Here is a 9,667-nt window from a genome sequence, read left to right on the forward strand (position 1 = left end):
GCTCCAAGCCCCTCCGCAGCTTCACGCCTGCTCTGGACGCCGTGCTCTGCTCCACGGCCCCAACGGCCTTCTTGAAGCAGGTGGCCCAAAACTGAACGAACGCCCATGCGGGTCTCTGGGCTCTGTCCATTACCATCAGTGCTTCACGCCCAGACAGTGCTTTGGGTTTCCCAGAGCTGCCCTGTTCCTCCTCCACTCGATGTACTGGAGACATCGTCACAAACGTGTCAGGTATCCCAGACGGAATCCAAAGACTCATTTGCATCTGTCAGTGTACTTGCTGAGAGCACTGCCTGAACAGTCTTCGGGTGGGAAAATTCTGCACTTACTTACACTTGTGGGTGGTGTGGTGGTGTAAGAGGCTGCCTATTCCTGCAGACACTCCAGGTCAGGCTTTAGGGCTCTGAGCATCTGATGGAGCTGTGGGTGTCCGTGCTCACGGCAGGGGAGTTGGAACAGATGACCTTTAAAGATTCCTTCCAACTCAATTGTTTCCCTATGTTTCTATGATCAATTTTGTAATCATTAGGCGCTTTCACCAGGCTGAACACAGGGAGGCACCCCACTGATGTGGAGGAATCCCAGAAGGCACCATGCCAAGTGATGCTTCAGTGCCAGCAGGAAAGGGAAGAGGATGCCACAGACTGATGGAGAGCAGGGGGGCTGACACAGCAGGGGGTGGCAGCACTTGGTGCAGTTCTGGCTGTGCCCCTCTGCCCCTGGCAGATTCCATGGTGAGAGGACAGGGTTGGTAAAGATAACTGGCGAGTGTTTGTTTAGCCCCTGGTAGATCCGATGATACATCTCATGATTTTGACATTTTCAGTGGTCTTGTTTCCTTTGCTTGTTTGCTCACCCTTTGTCCTTTGGCCTCCTTGTAAATAGAGAGGACATCAAATCGCTTTTTCCTATAAGCAATATTTGAACAATAGTCGATGCTGTTTGTGCTTCTGCCCTTCCAGCTTAGACAGAGCCGAAAGGCAAAAGTGGCTTGCATCCTTGATTTCCATTGTATGGGTGGGTAGGAGCTGTAACAGTTCCTACAGCTTGGAAGATGCAAGGCATCCCCATTTCCACCTTTTCCCAATAAGATACAAGTTCTTTAGAAAAATCAAAATTCAGATCAAACAGTGCACAGATAGTTTTGATTTCTGGAGGCAGCTGTTGATATTTTATCTTATTACTTTTGGGGGAGAGAATAGGCTATAGCTCTAAACCAGGTTTTGCAGGCTTTCTGACAAACATATCCACAGCTCCATAATCTGTGTAGATTTAATCAGTATTATTAGCATCCTTGCATCATGACTTGGCAATCCTTTGCTAATCAGTATGGATATTTGATGTGTAGCATGCAACGACAAAGGCTCAGAACTCTTGGGATTCTCTTGTCAAATGATACAGTGCCAGCTGGAAGGTGTCTCCAAATATCACACAGAATCCAGCTTAGGAACATTTGAAATGAGAGACAATTAAACAAGGATACCAGGGGAAAAAAAAAAATAAAAAAAAAAATCCACCAACTTTGTGGATTTCTCTCTGCTATACATGGAATAATTACAAAAGAGAAAATAGCACATTTCAGCTCAAAAGCTTCCAGAGAACTGAAGTAATGAAATGATGCAGGCTGCAGTCAGAGAACTTTGCTGTGGCTGTTCAGCACATCTGGAATGGAGAACCTACATTAAGCACAGCAAAGGCTTGACCAGGCTTGGCAGGCAAATCCTCCCTACTTAGATATTTAATTCACTCCCTTCTGCTCATGTCAGCACTTTATCTGACATTTCTGTGACCTTTCCAGTTTTCCCCATTACTAGAGAATAATCCATTGAAGGTGCAAATCCCTCCAGACCATATGTTTAAGCTCACTTCAGGGTTGTTTTTCTTAGTCACCTACTGCAGATGCCTTACATAGTTGGCTGAAAACCATCATTTTAGTGTGTTGGTGTTGGCCAGTAACACTTAAGGGGGATAAATGCTAAAGTTAAGAATATCACCCTGTTCCTGATTCAAAAGTCTGCTCTACTTCTGCATTACAGGCAATAATCATAGCATGGCTTGAGTTGGAAAGGACTTTAAAGATCACCTAATTCCTGCTGTTGGCTGGTTGTCCTCCCACTAGACCAGGCTGCCCAGGGCTCCACTCAACCTGGCCTTGAATGTCTTCAGAGATAGGTATGCACAACTCCTCCGGGCAGCCTGTGCCGGGGCCTTAACACTCTGAGATCTCCCTGGAGCCTTCTCATCTCTAGAATAAACAAGCTCAACTTCCTCAAATTTTCTTCATAGGAGAGGTGTACCAGCCCTCTCAGCATCCTCATGGCCCTCCTCTGGACCTACTCCACAGCTTTGCCAGGCATAGATTCAGTTCTCCAGATGGGGTCTCAGAAGGACAAAGTGGAGAGAGACAATCATTTCTCTCTCCCCACTGGCCACCCATCTGTTGATGCAGCCAAGGAGACTGGCTGCAAGCATGCACTGCTGGCTTGTGTCCAGCTTTTCATCTTCAGGATGAAATGATGAATTCACCAGTACCCTCAAGTCCTTCTCTGCAGGGCTGTACTCAGTGAGTTCTTCTCCCAGTCTATATTAATGTCTGGAATTGCCCTAGCCCAAGTGCAGCACCTCAGTAGGTTCACAGAGGCCCACTTTCAAGTTTTTCCAGATCTCTCTGGATAGCATCCCTTTCTTCTGTCATGTCAACTGCACCATTCAGCTTGGAGTAATCAGCAAACTTGCTAAGGGTGCATTCAATCCCAGTATCCAGGTCATTGATAAAGATGTTGAAGAGTACAGATCTGGAGATGGAACTCTGAGGGATGCCACTTGTCACCAGTCTCCACCTGGACATAGAACTGTTGACTGCAACCCTCTGGCTAATCCTTATCCACAGCCAGCTCTTCAAATCCACATATTTTTCAGTGCTGCCTGTAGCCCTTGGTCCAGGTGTTCTCACCTTGACATCTGACTACGAAAGCAGATGATGTGTTTAGATGATGTGTTTTCACGAGACTAAATTCTGGAATTGCTCTGTACTGCATTATCCCCCTTGTTATTTTATTTTCCTCCTTTTTTTTTTTTTTTCACAGTTTAGAGGTAAGGGTGTGGTGATGCTTTGCTCAAGTCCAGGTAGATGACACCAGTTGCCCTTCCTTTGTCTACTGGTGCTGCCATTCCATCACAGACAGCCATCAGATTGGTCACGCATGATCTGCCATAGGTGAAGCCGTGCTGGCTGTGCTGAATCAGCTGCTCATCTCAGACGTGCATTGACATGTCTTCTGGGAGGATTAGTTCCATGATCTTATCAGGCACAGAGGTGAAGCTCATCACCCTGTAGCTCCCCAGGTCTTCCATTCCAAGCAGTGTTTTCCTTTTTCCAGTCCCCGGGCACTTCCCCTGGCAGCCACAACTTTTCAGATATGGTGGAGAGTGGCTTGGCAACCACACCAGCAGGCTCCATCAGAACCCTGGGATGCATGTCATCTGGCTCCATAGACTTGTACATATTAGTGAAAAGATTCACAGCCTTGGACTGCAGGAGGTCCTCCCTTCTAATAAAATTACTACTCTTCTCTGGAAAAGGCTTGTAAGGCCTTAATCCATGACACCTGCATCAGTTGCACTCTGTTGTCAGAAGGCACTCCAGTAACCTCAGAGAGCCATTGTGATTCCGTTGTACTCAGATTCTGTAAGAGAAATGGTTTCATGTACAGGAACCAAGTTTGACTTTCAGATTTCAGGTGAGTTTGTAGAGAAATAGGAATTCTCTCCCATTAGGGTGGAACTACTGAAAGTCTTGAATTCAAAGTGAAAGAGTGTCAAGAGATGATGCCCTTGGGTGCACAAGGGATTGCTGCTGCATTTGTATTTGAAGTGAGCCTCCAAAGATAATGTCTGGAAATGGAGGTAGTGTGTTTGATTGTGTTAACATGCATGCCAAAGCAGGGCTTCAACAACATTTGTTCTGCAAAGGTAACTGAGCTTTCAGTGCCCTTCTAGTATATATGCCATTCACTGATTCATGGCAATAAAGGCAGAAAGGGTGATGATATAATTGTCTGCTTCTCATATAGATCAGGTCATTAAAATTCCTGACATTCATGGGCTGCATTAGTCTGTCACATCTCAGCATCACCCTGCAAATTGATGCTGGGCTGCCTGATCATCCCTTCAGCATCACTTCATACCCAGACCCTCTTCTGTAGATGCTGCCTGTAGCCCTTGGTCCAGGTGTTCTCACCTTGACATCTGACTACGAAAGCAGATGATGTGTTTAGATGATGTGTTTTCACGAGACTAAATTCTGGAATTGCTCTGTACTGCATTATCCCCCTTGTTATTTTATTTCCTCCTTTTTTTTTTTCCTCACAAAATATTTGCAGTGACTTTGTGTTTACTTCCAGATAACTGAGGAGACTTTAACAAACCTGGGTCTGATGAAGATCCTGCAGAGCCGCACTGTAAGCGCTCATTTTGGGGAAGATGTTGGCAGTTATTCTGTGCAGTGCACGCTCTGCTGATGGTGAGTGCTGAGTTCATTCTGTCATACTCCCCAATTTAATTCTGTGACATGCACACTGTTACCTTTATCAGCCAAAGAATCTCTGAGAATTAAGCAGGCTTTTTTTAACAAGGCTTTTTTTTTTTCCCCACACAAACCTGTTTCTCGGATTAATTTTATGTCTAGTCATGTATTGTGTATAAATCAAGAACCTTGTTAGATTTCCATTATTTTGCCTGTGACATCAAGGAAAATAGTCTGCAGGTGTCTGGTCACCGCTCTGTGCCCAGCTCAAACACTGGCATGCTTCCAGACTCTTACAATTTCCCAAGATTAAAATTATCACCTTGAAGCCAGACATTTTTCTGGGCAGGTTTTAAAGGACTCTTGGGTGTAGGCACCCAGGGTTAGTGATAGAAACCATTTCAGACAGTCAGATGTAACTTCTCACTACTCAGACTGTAAGGTAACAACCAGCTGTGCGCTCTGCTGGATGTTGCACTGGTCTCTCATCCTGCTTCTTACTGGATCAGATATTCTTGGAACACTATTATTTTTATAATCCTGTTAATGTTTCTAAAACCATCTACAGGAGGGTTAATACAATTACTAGGAACTGTTCTTTAAGAAGTAATCAGTTCTTACAAGCAAAAAACAAAAATCCTTTTGCTGCTGTAGCTTATACCAGTTCATCTAGCAGAATAATGTAGAAGAATATATCTGTTCCATTTTTGGTTCAAGTTACAGCAATACGCAGTTTATCAACCAAAGACACCTGTTGTTTACATGGGAGTACATTCTGGTCTGGCAGATTAGCAAAGCTGCAGTGCCCCACAGAAGCAAAGCTAGTTCATTTACCAGACCACATTCATATCAATAAGATCTGCTAGAGGCTTTCAGCCATCCTTGCACAATGTCCTACAGTGCTTCTTTCAGTGCCCACAAAACATCTGTCATTATCTGCTGGATGCCTAGTGGAATCTCAGCCCTCCCTTACATCAGATGATGGAGATGTGCCCATATCTGTTTGGTAATTAACTCCTCTCCTCTCCTCTCCTCTCCTCTCCTCTCCTCTCCTCTCCTCTCCTCTCCTCTCCTCTCCTCTCCTCTCCTCTCCTCTCCTCTCCTCTCCTCTCCTCTCCTCTCCTCTCCTCTCCTCTCCTCTCCTCTCCTCTCCTCCTCTCCTCACATCATGTTGTGAAGACAAATGTGGACACACCTCTATTTGTAGTTTTTCTCTGAATTTCATCTTAGGACAAATTACAAATATTTTTATCCTGTATTATATTTAGGAGAACCTTTTGTACAGCATGTCCAGCAGTTTTTGTCAGCTCTAGTAAAATGTCAGTCATATGCTTTGAATTCTAAAAAGAACACGTGTAGCTCCAGCAACTGGCAATGACAAGAACCGATCAGCTTGAGTGAGGGTGGGGAATTGCAGGCTGGTCAGCCTCACCTCAGTCTCTGCCAAGGTGAACTAGTCCTGGAAGTCATTTCCCAACATATGGAGGACTGAAAGTTGATTGAGAGTGTCATCAGGGGTTTACAGTGGGGAATTTATGCCTGATCAATCTGAATGTCTTCCACAGTGAAATGACTGACCTGCTAAGTGAGGAATTAACAGAGGATGTCATTCACTTTGACTGTAGCAAGGCTTGCAGTAATGTTTCATGTAGCATCCTCATAGAAAATTAATGAAGTATGAGCTTTGTACAGAGCCAAAAACAGGGACAGAAAACTGGCAGAATTGGTGTGTTCTAGGTGTTGTGGTCAGGACCACAAAGTCCAGCTGGTGACTGATCACTGGTGATATTCCCATGGGGCTTCTTTCATGGCTTGGACTAAAGTGGGAGGAGCAGATGATGCATAGAATGATAGAATCACAGAATCCTTAGAGTTGGAAGGGACACTTAAAAGTCATTTAGTCTAATTCCCCTGCAATGAGCAGGAATATGCACTGCTAGATCAGGTTGCCCAGGTTTGATCCAGTCTCACCCTGTAAGTCTCCAGGGGTGGGGCATCATTCACATCTCTGGGCAAAGTGTTCCAGTGCCTCACCACCCTCACTGTAAAAGATTTGCCAGTCCCAACATCATCCTTTTCACCTTTCTTGAAAGTGCGTGTGATGTTGCTTTTTTTTCCAGTCATCAGGGACTTCACCTGATTGCCACAACTTTTCAAATGTCATTGAGAGTGTCTTGGTGACCACATCAGCTAATTCCCTTGGGACACTGGGATGAGTTGTGATGCATTCAGAGGGTCCTCAACAGACTGGAGAAATGGCAGTATCATGAAGTTCAACAAAGGGAAACTGGAAGTTCTGCACTTGGTAAGGAAGAATCCCGTAATACAGGCAAGCGAATAGCAGCTTGGCAGAGAAGAACCTGGAAGTTCTGGTGCACGAGATGAACACGAGCAGGCAGAGTCCCCAGAGACAGCCTTAGTCACATCCTCTTCAGTTTAGAACCTGCAGTATTTCTGTTATAGAGGAGTCCTTATCCCCTCCAGCACTTGTAATGTTGGAGGCTCTGGGGAGAGAAGGAACACCTGGAATTACACATTTTTACAAGGGGGGAAAAAAAAAAGCAACCACCAAACCAGGCACTGATTATGATGGCTGCAAATCTTCCTGCTGAGACATCAGCATCCCTGGAACATGACTCATGTTGTGTCTCTGTTCATATCTTGGGCACAAACAGTCCAAGGAACTCTCAAGCTGACCTTCTGACTGTAGCTCTGTGTTGAAGCCCCAGGGCTTTCTTCTTTCTTCTCTCAGCTCATGGTGCACTGTAATGCTGAGGGAAAGGTACTGCTGTCCAGGGCAGTGCTTTCAAGCAGCTGATCAGCTGATCCCAAATGAGATTGAGGCTTGACAGAGTCTGGAGCCATCCTGACATTTGTTCCTCCAGATGAGGAGGCTGGGGCTTGAGAAAGGTGGGAGGCAAAAGGCAACATTATTTGCTTTCTAATGCAACATGTGTGAACGTGCTAACGTTTTGCCTCTGACAGAATGGGCTGCCCTTATCCCGAGAACACCACCAGCAGTGTGTTCCTGGCATTTCTCTGTGTATGAATCTACTTACTGAACTGAACGATGGAAGCACCTCACAATGGGAAATACTCTGCTGCTTCTCCATTTAGAAGCAGTCAGGATGAGTACAGGTATGGTTAGGAAGAACCAAACAGAGCCAATATGAAGCCATGACCGCAACGCTGCTCTGCTCTGGCTTCCTTGTTCTGCTCAGCGGTGCCACCAGCTGGCAGGAGCGGACACAGCCACGGTGATCAGAAACAAAATACACCCAAGCAGAAGAGTGGTGACCGACAGCCAGACAAAGATGCAGCAGCGGGGCTGCTAGATGGAGGCAGGCAGCAGTTTGAGTGCTGAAAGGGAGGACAGTGTGCACTGCCACAGGTCTTGTAGTGTATGGTAAATCGTGATGGACAGCAGACCAGCGCAGACTCCAGGCCAAGGAATGCAACAGTTCTCTTGATTCCACCCCAGCAATGATGATGGCCACACATGTGCGTGCTGAGCGTGATCTGTGAGAAAGTGCTGAAGGATCATGGACTGTTCAGTCTGAGGAGTGAAAGCCACTGCCATGAAACAGTTAAAATGTCCATTGGGTAAAGAAATCACAGCAAAAAACAAACTCTTTCATCTGCACTGTGAATGGGAAAACAAGGGGACTTCACAAGCCGGGTGATGTGGCCAGGTAGGCTAATGCTGAAATTAGTTGCTGAGAAAAGGTTTGGATAGCTTATTGCTGAGATCTGTTGCTGGACACATGCCTAGGAAAAAGTCTATATGTATTGACAGTCCTGGGGCTTCCTGAGGTCCTCAGCCACTTCCAATCCTTTTTTGCGTTTACTTTGTGGAGAACCAGATGTAGCTGTAAAGGACGTTGCCAGAACCATTTCTGTAGCTGAAAGTAATTGCCCCTTCACCCTCTCTTTCCTAAGGCTTAGGAGTAGAAACGCAAGCCTTATCCTGCAGGGGGCCCGTTCTGCACTGAGTAACAACCGTTCAGAGGAAATGTGACGATCCAAGGACAGCACACAGCTCACGAGCAGTTCATCTCCAGATTCCACACTGAGGGCTTGGCACGAGCCCATCCAAAGCCATGGCTGTGGCAGAGCGCAAGCCAGGAGCCACAAGCTGTCCTGCTGCCAGTGTTTTCCAGCCTCATCCTGCCACCTGTTATCCACCGTGTCCTGCATGTATCCAGCACACGGGACTTTTTCTCCTTTTGCTTCCCTCAGATCTCCAACAGTTTTGGTACAGGCTCAGTAGGTGACAGTATACACATCTTTTGACTTTTCTTTCTTTTTCAGGTAACCTCAAGCCTGAGGAACACCTACTACAGTACGACAGGAAGCAGAGATGGTTCTGCTGGAGGTATAGTCTCTTATACCTTGCATATAATGCCGCAGTCTTTCCATGAGAAACTACTGTAGGAACCAGCAGCTCATGGCAAGGCCAAGTGAGAGAAAAATGGGGATGCAGGAGGAGCATTTGGCACACAGTTCTAACTCCCAACATAGAACTTAGGATGTCCTGAGGACATTCCAGTCTTCCTTGTTCTAAGGAGGGAAGCTGAGACAGAGAAATAGGATGGCTGGACAGAGACCCTGCTCTCTTGAGCAATGAAAACATGGAGACAGATCTAGCTACAGATGCATCTCTGGAGCTGAAGATTCTCCTGTAAGCTTTAGTGCTATGCAGCCAACACTGGTCCACTCTATACCTAGAGGTACATGTATGGTCCAGTGCCTCTGAGGAGAAACTGTTGCTTCAGGGCAAATGAGATACCAGAAGAAAAGAGAAAGGTGTTTTGAGGTCTGATAGTTGCAGCTCTGCCTTTAGACATATCTTCTATGGAAGTAAGGACTGTTACTGCAGCCATACACAGAATGTGACTGATGTTTAAACTGTGGAAAAGGCTGAGAACCTGTCCTTGGGTGTCAGTGCAGTCACTGGGGAAGGGTGAGGGAACAAAACCAAAAGACTAATTCACTACTTCCTTTGAATCGGTCATGTCTGCATAAATGCCAGACTGCTAAAAGGACAAATGCAAGTCTGCTCACTGTCAAACTGTCTTTGGTTTACTTGTTATGGAAGGACTAGCAAAAAAAGGAAGCCATCAGCCAAGTTGACACACTATA

General features: G+C 45.8%; 1 long non-coding RNA gene across 1 annotated transcript; it reads left to right on the plus strand.

Moving 5' to 3' along the window:
- Positions 1–122: 122 nt before the first annotated feature.
- On the plus strand, positions 123–9,121 carry LOC125687317 (uncharacterized). Its single transcript, XR_007374049.1, has 3 exons — positions 123–231; positions 4,404–4,522; positions 8,837–9,121. It is a non-coding gene; the product is annotated as an uncharacterized LOC125687317 (long non-coding RNA).
- The last annotated feature ends 546 nt before the right edge of the window (positions 9,122–9,667 follow it).

The sequence above is a fragment of the Lagopus muta genome, chromosome Z (genome assembly GCF_023343835.1).
Source record: "Lagopus muta isolate bLagMut1 chromosome Z, bLagMut1 primary, whole genome shotgun sequence".
NCBI classification, from domain to species: Eukaryota; Metazoa; Chordata; class Aves; order Galliformes; family Phasianidae; genus Lagopus; species Lagopus muta.